This window comes from Lissotriton vulgaris, chromosome 2_1 (genome assembly GCF_964263255.1).
Source record: "Lissotriton vulgaris chromosome 2_1, aLisVul1.2, whole genome shotgun sequence".
NCBI lineage: Eukaryota > Metazoa > Chordata > Amphibia > Caudata > Salamandridae > Lissotriton > Lissotriton vulgaris.
Genome location: NC_141687.1, coordinates 632,003,208 through 632,018,789, shown reverse-complemented (window position 1 = coordinate 632,018,789; position 15,582 = coordinate 632,003,208). Strand labels below are relative to the sequence as shown.

Sequence of the window (15,582 nt, the reverse complement as noted above, 5' to 3'; positions counted from 1 at the left end):
GCAAGACAGATAATTCTAGTAGGACATCTATAGAAAGGCCAGCTTCAATGTATGCCCAAGACTCCACCACCATCCCGGGCTATAAGAGTACTAATTGTGAGGCTAGGATTAACGAACCCGTCCAACACAAGAGGGGTATAAACAAAAACAGCTTGTCCACATATGGGCGATGCTGAGCAGAGAAGGGGTGTCGGGTGAGGGAGGCACAGAGTGTAGGGATGAAAGGGACAGTCTATCTACCATAAACCTTCCTCACACTCCATCTCTATATGTAATTATACTGACAGGTGTACCTGAAATTAAAAGTGGCCAGAGGGAAATCCAACTTGATCTAGGAAACAAATGTTTGTTCTGTCTGGCGAGGCACAGACAGGGCACAGATAGGGCAGTGGAAATCCTCAAGGTCCGCAGAGTCAGCTGGGTGGGCAGCAGACAAAAAGACATGCAAGGGGACTGTGTAGTTATCAATTTTAAAACCCACTGACCGTCTGTAGACTACTAATCAAGAACCATTGCAGTCAGGAATTAGCCACAGTAAACAGGTCCTTTTCGCTGGACCATTTTTATACTCCCAGTAAATGTTATCTAGGGCCCATAACAACTCAGAGCTAGGCATGTGCTCTTTAAACCAACGGATTCTGGGCCAATGGCATCGACCTCACAGACACTTGCTATTTAATATCCCTGTAGAAAATAGATTTGGGGTTCTGGAAGAAGTAGATTTGCAAACAATGATACAAAATCCAACTCAGGTGGTTAACAGCCTCTCTCTAGGGACTGTGGGTCCCTAGAGAGAAAGAAGAGAACAGTGGAGGCCAGTGTGGTCAGATTACCCATTATGGGCCAGGGGTAGAAACAGAGAAGCAACAATTAGAATCAAACCAGAAGATAAAGGTTATCGAAGATCTATAGGAAGAGTCACTGGTTACGTGACTGCCCCAAGCTGGTAACACACCGGCCACTTTTGCACGCTCCCCTGCAACACGAGTCTTGACTAACGTACTAGGAATAACAGTAGACTCAAGCCCCATACCCTCAAGTAACATCACATTGTGGGAAGGAGCCCCACTAAGACTTGCAGAGAAGCACCCTTGTGGCCAGAAATTAAACCTCCCAAAACCCATACCCATGAAGCTGAACAAGAAAGCCGAGGGTTCTATCTGGAATGTTGCTGGCCTGAAAAACAAGCTGAAATGCTTTTTGTGGACCAATATGAAGCATGTATGTTCCCGGAAACATGGGCATGGGAAGATGCAATGCGGATGGGGTTTGCATCATTCAATGTACCTGCCACTTCGGAAGGAAGGGGCAGACCATCTGGGGGCCCTTGTATATGGGTGGGTACACACTTGGGTTGCACGGATGAGCAGTTGAAATCTCCTTCTAAATATTTCCAGTGCATATCACTCACCTTTTCTTCTAAGATCTGGATTACTTTCATTAAGGTCTACTCGTGGCCCGCAAGTATCAGCCAAGAATCCCCGACCTTTGACCAACAGGGTCAATTTATCCCCACAATCGTCACAAATATGTGGTTGGACACAGGTGGGGATTTTAAATGCCAATTCGAGTCCCTCTCTGATCCTAATAATGGAACACTATGTGAAGAAGACTTGCGCTGGGCAAGCCCAGACCACAAATTTCCCCAATCAGGGCATGTTCCCCGCTGGCACTCCAGATAAATTCACTCACACTAAATCACTCACTAAGAGCTTGTAATGGCCGCACAAAATCTGATACACCAGGGAAGCTAACATTTAACAGAGCTGGCCAATCCTCCCCGTTAGACTATATCTTAGTGGAAGCCAGGATATGGCATAGGGTTGTTGATTTCGCTCTCTTGCCTCGACCCGACAGCGATCACAATGCTATGACCATGGAACTGGAGTTGCCAACTTGGGGAACCCTTTGGCTCCCAGCACTCCGCTAGATGATAGACTAATACTTTCCAATAATAGGAGCAGAATAAGGTGGGCGTTAATCCAACAGGTCCCTGAAAAGCTGGCCTCCTTATACTCCACTATCTTGACCCTAATGGAAATGGGAAACATCATAATTTTAGATGGCATTCTATTCACTCCAAATAGAGTTGCAGAGCTCCATCTAGTATTGACATCTAAACTGGGTAAAACATTATTTCCAATCGATCCTGGTTTGATGGCAGCTGTCGGTTGGCACAGATAGATGCCAACAAATTCAAGGATAGGTGCCAAATCAAGCAAAGTAGTGTACTGTATAGACATAGCATCTACCAAGCAAAAATGACCTGGGAATTGGATAGATGGGATGCATTAAAAACTGCCCTATCAAATAACGACATGAAGACGTTCTGGAGTATAGTCAGTCCAGGCGGTAGTGAAGGGAACCAGCCACAGAGGCTCATATTAGACATCCAGCGTAAAGAACATATCTCTGGTCACCTGAAAAACCTCCACTGGCTACCCGTCAATAAGAGGATCACCTTCCGTCTCCTAACCCACGCACACAAAGCACTCTACGAAATCGGACCAGAATGCCTCAACACACGACTGTCCTTCTACTCCCCCTCCCGCCAGCTACGATCATCCAACCAAGCCCTTGCCACTGTACCCCGCATCAACAAAACCACCATGGGAGGTAGATCCTTCTCCTACCTGGCAGCTAAAACCTGGAACTCCCTTCCCACTCACCTTCGCCTTACTCAGAATCACCTAGCATTCAGAAAGCAACTTAAAACGTGGATATTTGACAAGTAATTCCCCTCCCCTCCTCAAGCGCCTTGAGACCCTCTGGGTATGTAGAGCGCTATATAAATTCTTTGACTTGACTTGACAGAGCCAAATATAGCAGCAGACGCATGGAAGACACATTTCCAGGCTTTATATACCACCATGGAAACAATGGGCTTCAACGATGAAACAGCAACAAGCAACATAGAGATTCTTATTAAGTGGCACCCGAGATGACCTTGATCGAAATTACAAATGCCATAAGTTATCCCCCGGTAAAGCACCAGGGCTTGGTAAGATACTAAGGGACCTTTTCCAGGGGGAAACCGAAAATACGGGGACCATATCTATGGGTACTATTTAATGTTATTTTGCATGGAATGGCCATCTCTGTAACCTGGGCTGGTGCAGAAGTGTTCCCAGTATTTAAAAAGGGTTACCCACTTTTGCACACAAACTATAGACCCATCAGTTTGATTGATATAACTCAGAAATTATTTGCACGGGTACTACTGGATCGTCTTCAGGTATGGATGGATGATCATGAAATCTTGAGCCCGTACCAAGCCAGATTTAGAAAAAAAAACATCTCCACCATCGACCAAATATATAGACTTCAACTCTTATACTGGAAAACGATGACATTAGATGGTGGCAGTCTCCATCTAATATTTGTGGACCGAAAAAACAGCGTTCCACCTGGTACCCAGGGACAAATTATGGGCTGTACTTAAATATCTGGGGGTCCCTACCAATCTTTTGTGCATGCTTATGAGACTACATGAAGGCAACTATGCGCAAATTAGGTATGGGAAACATGGTGAACTTACCTCTCCCCTCCCAGTTAATGAAGGAGTAAGGCAGGGGTGCATGCTCGCACCTACCCTGTTTGCTCATTTATCAATTCATTGGACGATTAACTTATAGAGGTGAAGGATAATGATGCCCCGAAGCTAGCACATAGAAAAGTGCCCGCAATGATGTTTGCTGACGACACCCTTTTGCTTTCGAAGCCACCCATGGGTATCCAGAGGATCCTCAATAGTTTCAATTCCTTCTGTAATAACAGTGGGCTGGAGATCAACATACAGAAGACAAAATTTAGGGAATTCCATCCAGCCAGTATGACATGATCTAATCCCTGTTTGAATGGCATCATGCTTGAGAGGTTTGACCACTTAGGTGTTACCTTAAAAGAAAATCTGGAAAGGGGTCCGCAAATGGCTAAAGCAAGTCTTAAGCTAGCACAGACAACAGGGGGCTGGCAAAGTTATATAGAACTCCTTCCACAAACCAGCTGGGCCAATAGTTGAGATCTATAAAGTGCAAGCAAGGGGTGCTGCAATGTATAGGGCAGAACTTTGGGGGGCACTGCTTTCTAAGAAATGTGAATAAGATAGAGAACAACTTCATGAGGCAGTTACTTGGCCTTCCTCCCCAGCACTCCACTCACTCCCCTACGCCTGGACCTAGGATTCAGACCAATCGCGGACTAGATTGGTCTTAGACCTCTAACTTTTTGGCATCGTCTGTGGGCTACCCCGGAACTGGCTTCTTATAGGTCAGAGTTATAGGCGGTTTTGAGACTTCCAGGTGCAGGTAAAATAGCATGGTTTGTTTATGTTAAGGATGCATTCCGTATGTTGGGTCAATCGAACTTATCGAGTAATACGGAGGAAATGTACCCTGTAATCTCAAGATCTGAATTAATAAGGTGCTATAGGGTGGGCAAACTTGCTGAATTACAGGAGAGCTCATTAACTGGATCATTAACAGCTAACTTTATGAGAATTAAGGACCAGTACACAGAGTCTTTCTTAGATGATATCCATCCAGCTCCTGCTAGGAAATTATATAGCCAATTAAGACTTGGGACCCTCCCGCTGCACGCATTTTCCAAAATAAATGGGCTGGCGCCACCCCTTTAGGATGTCCTGCCTGTAATTGTGAGGTAGAGTCAGATACATGTATTTTTCTTTTGCCTGGGATACAAAATAGCCAGGCAGCGTTGGCTAATCCAATTGTGCAGAAATATAGGGTCCGAGAAATGAAGATGTATTTAGGATCCTGAAATATGAAACTTACATGCCAATTGTATATGCAGTGTAGAGATTTTTAACCTCTATGTGGTGGGCGTGCAGGTTGTTTTTGTAGTCCACCGAACTGCAATATGCTGATGCATTGCTTTTCCTTTTTCTCCTCCAAGTGGTTTTAAATGTTATTCTTTTTTTCAAGGTTAATCTTGTCTACAATTGACTTTTAAATGTTGATATGTGTGTAGTGACTTTGCTTATATTTGGTATTAAAAAGGGGCAACATTTATTTAGCTGGTTGCTGGTGGGAAACAGAGGGCTGGTGATCTCGCGTATGGGGGGTTAACGATGCAACAAGCTATGGACCGCTGGGGGCCAAAGCACTGTGAACTTTGTGATACATTTTAACTTTGTATACTTACCAATTGTTCAGTCCCTATTACTAGGATTGTTTTAATATTTGTAAGTTTATTGCACAGGCACTTTTATGGTCTATTCGACCGAAATAAAGCATATAAATGGAATGGTGTATTAGCTATGTGGGGGTTTTAAAGCACTTTGTCTTTATTGGGTTTTGATTGCTGCTGATTGGCTCAAAAATGGTGTTGCTGCATATGCAGCAACAATATATGCAATGTATTGTTATAAAATGCTGCTCATGTAAGGGTGTATTAGGTTTGTGCTAACTCTGCGTTTGTATTTGTATTTTATTTGTATTTATTTATTTGTAAAGCGCAAACATTCATCCTGAGAGGACATCACGGCGCTGAAGAACATTGCAAGTGATTTGGCATCGGCTCTGTTTGAAAATTATTGATCTGACCTGGGGAAAAGGAATGTTTTCAGTTGTTTCTTAAATGAGACAAAGCAGTCATTTGTTCTAATTGTAGGGGGTAGCTCGTTCCACTTTGTTGCCGCAATGTGAGAGAAGGCCCGCTCTCCCATCCTGACAGTACGAGCTCGGGTGATGACTGCTCTTCCTAACGTCATAGATCGTAGGTGTCTAGAAGGTTTATGAAATCTGACCCTGTCATGTAGGATGGTGGGGCCTGTGCCGTGGAGTACCTTATAAGAAATGCACAACAGCTTAAAGATGGCTCGTTGCCGCATTGGGAGCCAATGAAGTTCGCGCATGCAACTTTTAGCTGAATCAAATTTTCTTTTGTTGCAGATGGCTTTGGCAGCGGCATTCTGAACCAGCTGTAATTTAGAAAAGAGATAATCCGCCATACCTACAAACAGAGAATTACCGTAGTCCAGCCTACTCATCAGTAGTGACTGGACTAAGGTTTTCCTGCAATCCGTTGGCACCCAGGGGAAGACACGTCTAAGCAACTTCAGAAGTCCAAAGCTCCTTCCACAAGTTGTAGAAACATGGGATTTCATGGATAAATCCCTATCCAGTATTATACCTAAGTTTTTTGCTTTAGCAGTGGGGTTGGGAGGTAAACCCAAGTCACTTGGCCACCAGCTGTTATCCCAGGCCTGTGTGCCTCTGCCGTTTCTATGGTGTATGCTGGTGTGGTGCCCGTCAGTATTGTTATTTTGCAGCGCCTTACCAACAACAAGTCTTTAGAGAGGTACTGTACAGGTGATGGTGAGAGGTTTCTGTTTCATATGTGCTGTATGACTATTGGGAGAGGAGATAGGAACAATGTTGTGCTGTGCTATGGGGGGTGGGGTGCAGGGTGCTGTCTGAAATCTGATGAAGGAATTATGGAAGATAAGTTGGGTGTGTGCATTAAGGGATGCCTACAATGTATTGATTAAAAACCAGGGCAAACTATATGCAAATTACAATAAAATGGAAGGTCTAGTCTGCCTTTTTAGGCTAAATCCTCTTTGAGCATAAACACAAGAAACCCAGGTAACTTTTGGCAATGTTGGGCCGCATCAGCGAGGCTTCAGTCCTTTGCCCCAGCAAGCTTGGGGATCCTAATTAGGGCTTATACCTACTGTTTATGGACCGACTAATAAAGCATTACAAGTGGTAATGGGATGCCTGAATTGCTCTCAGCCACTTAGTGATCATTCCGAGTGTCACAGTGCAGTCAAAGAAACCCTTCTACAGCCCTTTGGATCTTTTGTGCCCATCTTCAATCAAACGGACTAGCTTTGATTTGTAATTCCCTGGTGCTCATGTTTCGACAGAGAGATATGCATCTGGAGTGCCTTCATTCTCTCTTTCTAAACACCGATCCATTGCTTATCTACTCTGCTGCTTCCATCCTGTCAGCAACCAGACTCCAAAGGTTGACTTTCGAACATGGTCTATTGCTCGGTCAGCTGCTGTTGTGTAAGCATTCTGTGACTGCTTTTCCTATTCATTAGACTCTCCCTTCCTTTGCTCTCTTCTTGGCCCACATTTGCCCGCCCCCTCCATTTGCTTTGTGGTGGCAGCATTAAGCACTTTACAAGTAACCAATGCACCATAATGAATTATTTTCTTATAGTAGTTAAGAAAGATAATTACTTGTCTAATGCATTCAATCTATAAGTTAAAAAAAATTGAGGGAAACGGCTACCACGTGACAGAGGGAGAACAGCAACAGATACAACAATTACCCTCGCATCAGACTAAACATTGAGGTGGCTATTGCTCCCTTTGCATGATTAAAACGAGGTGGGCATGCTGGGAGTTCTACTCTTCATAGTTACCAAAAGAGGAGACGAAGCAACACCAAGCTGCTTATAAAATATTATGGTCTAACCGGACGCCTGTGTCGCTACAATCCCCAAGAGAAGCCATTTAACTTTATCAAACCCTTACTCTGTGCTCTTCCCCACCAGCTCTTTTATCCCCTCTTACGTCTCCTGATTTTCTTCTCTCCCCCTCCTTGAGTTTTAATTTCCAGCCTTACGTCCCCCATTATGTTGCCGTACCTACCCTTTAATTTAAAAGTTTTCCCAAGCACGCTGTCTCCCCCTTTTCGGACACTCCATCCACTTTATTATTCTCCTCTCGACTCCCTTTCTTCTTCTTTGTAATTCATCTATTTCACTCCACCCCACATAGGACCTCTTACTCTCCATATCTCTCCCACCCCTACTAATCCTCTCCGTTCTTTCGTCTCCTTTCATAGGTAATCCCCCCCGCCCCCCAAACATTTTTTTTCTTTTTGATTTTATAAATATAGTCCAATCTCTCCCTTCTCGCAGACCCGCATATCCTCTGTGTCTTTCACCAACCTTCTCTTTTTCGGTCACTACCCGATTATTCTTCCTCTTCTTTCATTTCCTCTCTTCTCTACTCCCCTTCTCTCAGACCCCACCCCCATATTCCGCTTTGAGACACAGCTGCCCACCCTTTTTGAAAATCCCTTTCTCTTACCTCCTCTCGCCTTCTATCTCCTCTTCTCTCCTTTCTCTCACCTCCTCTCTCCACAGCCCTCAGTGAGCCAAACGCGGCGGAACTTCCGCTTACGTCTGGGTCACGCGGAGGTTGCGCCGGTTCCTATAGTAACGTCATGGGTATGGGTCTCGGAGCTCACGTCTATGAAAGAGAGCCCAAAGACGGAAAGAACAATGGACATAGAAGGAGGACTCCGCTATCCTTCTTCTATGTCAACTGCTGAAATTCTACAGGGGATGCTTCCGGTCCGCCTTCTGTGTTTACTTCCGAATTTATTTCATGTCCCACAGTGTAAGCGATAAAAAAATATTACCCAGATAGATCTCACATTTTTCGTGTTGGGCGAAGATTCAATTTTAAACGGGCAACAAGCACTGATATTCGTTGTAGCAATTTACAGTAGAGAAAGTTTATTTTGGTTCACTATCAAAAGTGGTTGTCTTGTTTCTAGGTTTATGGTCTAACTTGACAGCGCAGCTGTCAGGAGACAAATATGTGAGAACCACCAGGAGAGGGGCTTTGGCTGTTCGTTCGCACACATGTTGAAAATGTGTAGTACATGTATGAATTGAGCAGAAGTAGTGTTCTCCCACAAAAAAATGCTAACCTTCCATACGGCTGTGATCATTTTGTTTATTTACCCAGCAGGCTGAGATTGAATTTCAGGGAATTGTAATGTTATGTTACGGTTGTAACTTTCCCCCTTGCAAATGTCCCCTCCTTGTTCCCGTACCTTCCGCGCGACCCTGCATTTGCATACGTTACGTCAGATGGCGTTTGTACTTTGCCATCTGACAGTTAGTTGATGAGGGCAGTTGCAGCTGTCCATGATTTGAGCTGGTGACCGGAGCGCTCTACCCGGTGTGTCGTATTTACAAGAAATAAAGTGACATACCGTGTGTTTACTTTACAAATTTGGCGACGAGGACGGCACACCGGAGAACCCACAACTTGATGAATATTTAAGATGAGGTGACAAGGAGAAAGACGGCATCGTGAAGCGTGTATTTTCATACATGAAGTACTATTGAGTTGAGGAAAAAGAGCAGCCTCCGTGAATTCCGGCAAGTTTGATATATGAGTGAGTTAATAAAACGAACCTTGGACTTTGAGCGGATTATATGACCGGTAAATACTGATTGAACTTTGGGCGTTATCATGAAAATGAAATATTAACTAAAAGTAAGACCCGAAGTAGGTGAACACTGGAATCTGCGCAAGTTCATAAGGTGAGCCTTGGAAGCTGGGAGGAGGAGTTTTGAGCGGTGCAGGAAACAAGTTATATCTCTGGAACCGCGTTTGAAGTTGATCTAAAGTAGCGCGCTAGCGTGTGAAAAGTTCTCAGTACAACAGCGTTTGTCCAAGAAGTAATTTAAATAAATACTGGTGCCATGGGGCCATTTTGAGTATGAAAGTCACCGTGCAGTAAAACTAATCTTACGCGTGGCTTATGAGTTAAATCTGCAAAGCCGTGAGGTGGAGTAGTGAGCGGAGCAGGGAACAAGTTATATCTCTGGAACCCGCATTTGAAATTGATCTGAAGCAGCACATTAAGCGTGTGAGGCGTGATCTCCACAGAACTTCATTGTTCACTCAGGAGCAAACGTGATTACGTAATGGCGTAAAGGAGCCATTTTGAGTTTGAATGTCACCGTGTCGTGAAGCTAATTAAACGCACGGACATTATTGAAAGGAAATTAAAATGTATAAGCACAAGTATTACTTTTGAGGAAAAAAAATATATAAGCAAGGAACGTAACTATATAACAATAATACATGGTGTATAATAGCTAAGAAGGAAGCAAAGTGAAACTTGTGCACTGTGACTAATTATAAACAAGTATAAGATCTCTAATAAATCAGAAGCCTTAAGCTTTAAGCGCACGCACTGAAGGGAATAAAGGAAATAAAAATTACAATGCAATGAGTAAAGTCTTAGGGCGAAAATAGAACTACGTGAAAATGAATAAAACTTCATGTACATGAAAACTGTTGTTAAACGAATATCTAAATACTCAAGTAAAGGTTAAGGAGAAAATATCTCATCTAAGGGAACCACGAGTGTATAACATACTGTACTTTAAATCGCGTGGGAAAATCGCGCTGGATGAAATTGTGAGAGACTTGACTAGACTACACGCATCACCAGTTGTTTGCAACGCGGATAACATCGCTAAGAACGTAACTTACTGGATGAGTAAAGCAAAGTATCCTTTGCAAGAAAAAAAAAAGATAAGAAAATTAAACAAGTTTAAATCGAATTTCAAAAAATTAAGAATAAAAAGAACTGTAAGCAAAATTGGATCGATAGCAAAAATAAACATGGATAAAAACAATATGTACAGTTTACTGCAACCTGTGCCATTTTTGGAAAGCGATGGTACAACTACAACAAAATGGAAAGAGTGGAAAGAATATTTTTACAATTACTTATCCATATTGTTACAATGGTTAGGTACAGGTGGGAGAAAAGTGTACGATAATATTGAAAATAAAGTCCACGAGGGAGCAGAAAGGAATGAATTTGAGGAAGTCATGAAAAATTAGATGATCATTAGAAGCAAGTGACGTCTGTTGATGAAAAAAGATACGATGTTTGCAAGGAAGAAACGGATAACAAAGAGGAGGTGAACATAAGTAAAATAAACCAAGAGTGTACCATCAACATAGGTGGAGTAGAAATAGACATAATCGCTGATTCAGGGTCACATTATACTATAGTTAGCACAAGTATATGGAAAGGAAAATTAGCTGAAACACTTGGAAAAGAATTAAAAGAGGCCAACATACACAGGCGAGGACATTAACTTAATAGGATGCAGAGAGCTGGAATTGAGTTACAAGAAGAGAAGTACAAGGAGTAAGATATACATCTCAGAAAATGAACCCACCGTACTAGGGTGGAAGGACCAGAAAAAATTAAGAATAACGCTTAATCAAAACAGTAATGAACACAGAAGTGATTCCGAAAAGGGGGTGGTGATGAACAGAGTGTCTGAATTAAGCAGACCACTCTTACCCAGTCCAAAGATCAGGGCTTGATCCATCACCGTTATTTAGCTCCCTGCACCATCCCAGCTCAGAACCTGGCTATATGCAAATTAGTCTGTCCCTGGCCCAGTGCATCATGGGAACAGGGCAGACCAAATTACCAAGCCAATTCTTCACCAGAAAGGAGACAAGCTTCCGGGGACCGCTTTCTGGCATTTCAGCGGTCGTCGGCCCGGCTTGCTTGAATCCTGATGGTGCAGTGAGCAAGGGACTCATGTCTGAGTATACCCTGCCACACCTATAGTGGCCAAAAACGATTCAGAAAAGGGGGTGGTGATGAACAGTGTCTGAATTAAGCAGACCACTCTTACCCAGTCCAAAGATCAGGGCTTGATCCATCACCGTTATTTAGCTCCCTGCACCATCCCAGCTCAGAACCTGGCTATATGCAAATTAGTCTGTCCCTGGCCCAGTGCATCATGGGAACAGGGCAGACCAAACTACCAAGCCAATTCTTCACCAGAAAGGAGACAAGCTTCCGGGGACCGGTTTCTGGCATTTCAGCCGTCGTCGGCCCGGCTTGCTTGAATCCTGATGGTGCAGTGAGCAAGGGACTCATGTCTGAGTATACCCTGCCACACCTATAGTGGCCAAAAACGATTCAGAAAAGGTGTTTTGATGAACAGAGTGTCTGAATTAAGCAGACCACTCTTACCCAGTCCAAAGATCAGGGCTTGATCCATCACCGTTATTTAGCTCCCTGCACCATCCCAGCTCAGAACCTGGCTATATGCAAATTAGTCTGTCCCTGGCCCAGTGCATCATGGGAACAGGGCAGACCAAACTACCAAGCCAATTCTTCACCAGAAAGGAGACAAGCTTCCGGGGACCGCTTTCTGGCATTTCAGCCGCCGTCGGCCCGGCTTGCTTGAATCCTGATGGTGCAGTGAGCAAGGGACTCATGTCTGATTATACCCTGCCACACCTATAGTGGCCAAAAACGATTCAGAAAAGGGGGTGGTGATGAACAGAGTGTCTGAATTAAGCAGACCACTCTTACCCAGTCCAAAGATCAGGGCTTGATCCATCACCGTTTTTTAGCTCCCTGCACCATCCCAGCTCAGAACCTGGCTATATGCAAATTAGTCTGTCCCTGGCCCAGTGCATCATGGGAACAGGGCAGACCAAACTACCGAGCCAATTCTTCACCAGAAAGGAGACAAGCATCCGGGGACCGGTTTCTGGCATTTCAGACGTCGTCGGCCCGGCTTGCTTGAATCCTGATGGTGCAGTGAGCAAGGGACTCATGTCTGAGTATACCCTGCCACACCTATAGTGGCCAAAAACGATTCAGAAAAGGGAGTGGTGATGAACAGAGTGTCTGAATTAAGCAGGCCACTCTTACCCAGTCCAAAGATCAGGGCTTGATCCATCCCCGTTATTTAGCTCCCTGCACCATCCCAGCTCAGAACCTGGCTATATGCAAATTAGTCTGTCCCTGGCCCAGTGCATCATGGGAACAGGGCAGACCAAACTACCAAGCCAATTCTTCACCAGAAAGGAAACAAGCTTCCGGGGACCGGTTTCTGGCATTTCAGCCGTCGTCGGCCCGGCTTGCTTGAATCCTGATGGTGCAGTGAGCAAGGGACTCATGTCTGAGTATACCCTGCCACACCTATAGTGGCCAAAAACGATTCAGAAAAGGTGTGGTGATGAACAGAGTGTCTGAATTAAGCAGACCACTCTTACCCAGTCCAAAGATCAGGGCTTGATCCATCACCGTTATTTAGCTCCCTGCACCATCCCAGCTCAGAACCTGGCTATATGCAAATTAGTCTGTCCCTGGCCCAGTGCATCATGGGAACAGGGCAGACCAAACTACCAAGCCAATTCTTCACCAGAAAGGAGACAAGCTTCCGGGGACCGGTTTCTGGCATTTCAGCCGTCGTCGGCCCGGCTTGCTTGAATCCTGATGGTGCAGTGAGCAAGGGACTCATGTCTGAGTATACCCTGCCACACCTATAGTGGCCAAAAACGATTCAGAAAAGGGGGTGGTGATGAACAGTGTCTGAATTAAGCAGACCACTCTTAACCAGTCCAAAGATCAGGGCTTGATCCATCACCGTTATTTAGCTCCCTGCACCATCCCAGCTCAGAACCTGGCTATATGCAAATTAGTCTGTCCCTGGCCCAGTGCATCATGGGAACAGGGCAGACCAAACTACCAAGCCAATTCTTCACCAGAAAGGAGACAAGCTTCCGGGGACCGGTTTCTGGCATTTCAGCCGTCGTCGGCCCGGCTTGCTTGAATCCTGATGGTGCAGTGAGCAAGGGACTCATGTCTGAGTATACCCTGCCACACCTATAGTGGCCAAAAACGATTCAGAAAAGGTGTTTTGATGAACAGAGTGTCTGAATTAAGCAGACCACTCTTACCCAGTCCAAAGATCAGGGCTTGATCCATCACCGTTATTTAGCTCCCTGCACCATCCCAGCTCAGAACCTGGCTATATGCAAATTAGTCTGTCCCTGGCCCAGTGCATCATGGGAACAGGGCAGACCAAACTACCAAGCCAATTCTTCACCAGAAAGGAGACAAGCTTCCGGGGACCGCTTTCTGGCATTTCAGCCGCCGTCGGCCCGGCTTGCTTGAAACCTGATGGTGCAGTGAGCAAGGGACTCATGTCTGATTATACCCTGCCACACCTATAGTGGCCAAAAACGATTCAGAAAAGGGGGTGGTGATGAACAGAGTGTCTGAATTAAGCAGACCACTCTTACCCAGTCCAAAGATCAGGGCTTGATCCATCACCGTTTTTTAGCTCCCTGCACCATCCCAGCTTAGAACCTGGCTATATGCAAATTAGTCTGTCCCTGGCCCAGTGCATCATGGGAACAGGGCAGACCAAACTACCAAGCCAATTCTTCACCAGAAAGGAGACAAGCTTCCGGGGACCGGTTTCTGGCATTTCAGACGTCGTCGGCCCGGCTTGCTTGAATCCTGATGGTGCAGTGAGCAAGGGACTCATGTCTGAGTATACCCTGCCACACCTATAGTGGCCAAAAACGATTCAGAAAAGGGGGTGGTGATGAACAGAGTGTCTGAATTAAGCAGACCACTCTTACCCAGTCCAAAGATCAGGGCTTGATCCATCACCTTTATTTAGCTCCCTGCACCATCCCAGCTCAGAACCTGGCTATATGCAAATTAGTCTGTCCCTGGCCCAGTGCATCATGGGAACAGGGCAGACCAAATTACCAAGCCAATTCTTCACCAGAAAGGAGACAAGCTTCCGGGGACCGCTTTCTGGCATTTCAGCCGTCGTCGGCCCGGCTTGCTTGAATCCTGATGGTGCAGTGAGCAAGGGGCTCATGTCTGAGTATACCCTGCCACACCTATAGTGGCCAAAAACGATTCAGAAAAGGGGGTGGTGATGAACAGTGTCTGAATTAAGCAGACCACTCTTACCCAGTCCAAAGATCAGGGCTTGATCCATCACCGTTATTTAGCTCTCTGCACCATCCCAGCTCAGAACCTGGCTATATGCAAATTAGTCTATCCCTGGCCCAGTGCATCATGGGAACAGGGCAGACCAAACTACCAAGCCAATTCTTCACCAGAAAGAAGACAAGCTTCCGGGGACCGGTTTCTGGCATTTCAGCCGTCGTCGGCCCGGCTTGCTTGAATCCTGATGGTGCAGTGAGCAAGGGACTCATGTCTGAGTATACCCTGCAACACCTATAGTGGCCAAAAACGATTCAGAAAAGGGGGTGGTGATGAACAGAGTGTCTGAATTAAGCAGACCACTCTTACCCAGTCCAAAGATCAGGGCTTGATCCATCCCCGTTATTTAGCTCTCTGCACCATCCCAGCTCAGAACCTGGCTATATGCAAATTAGTCTGTCCCTGGCCCAGTGCATCATGGGAACAGGGCAGACCAAACTACCAAGCCAATTCTTCACCAGAAAGGAGACAAGCTTCCGGGGACCGGTTTCTGGCATTTCAGCCGTCGTCAGCCCGGCTTGCTTGAATCCTGATGGTGCAGTGAGCAAGGGACTCATGTCTGAGTATACCCTGCCACACCTATGGTGGCCAAAAACGATTCAGAAAAGGGGGTGGTGATGAACAGAGTGTCTGAATTAAGCAGACCACTCTTACCCAGTCCAAAGATCAGGGCTTGATCCATCACCTTTATTTAGCTCCCTGCACCATCCCAGCTCAGAACCTGGCTATATGCAAATTAGTCTGTCCCTGGCCCAGTGCATCATGGGAACAGGGCAGACCAAATTACCAAGCCAATTCTTCACCAGAAAGGAGACAAGCTTCCGGGGACCGCTTTCTGGCATTTCAGCCGTCGTCGGCCCGGCTTGCTTGAATACTGATGGTGCAGTGAGCAAGGGACTCATGTCTGAGTATACCCTGCCACACCTATAGTGGCCAAAAACGATTCAGAAAAGGGGGTGGTGATGAACAGTGTCTGAATTAAGCAGACCACTC

General features: G+C 45.4%; 1 protein-coding gene across 1 annotated transcript in view; it reads right to left on the bottom strand.

Annotated features, from left to right (window-relative positions):
• LYPLA2 (lysophospholipase 2) overlaps nt 1-8,279 on the bottom strand; it is a 107,910-nt gene extending 99,631 nt beyond the window's left edge. The window contains exon 1 of the mRNA XM_086955796.1: nt 8,073-8,279. The gene's annotated coding sequence lies outside the window, so the exon portion shown is untranslated. The remainder of the gene's footprint in view (nt 1-8,072) is intronic.
• Between the last annotated feature and the right edge of the window lie 7,303 nt (nt 8,280-15,582).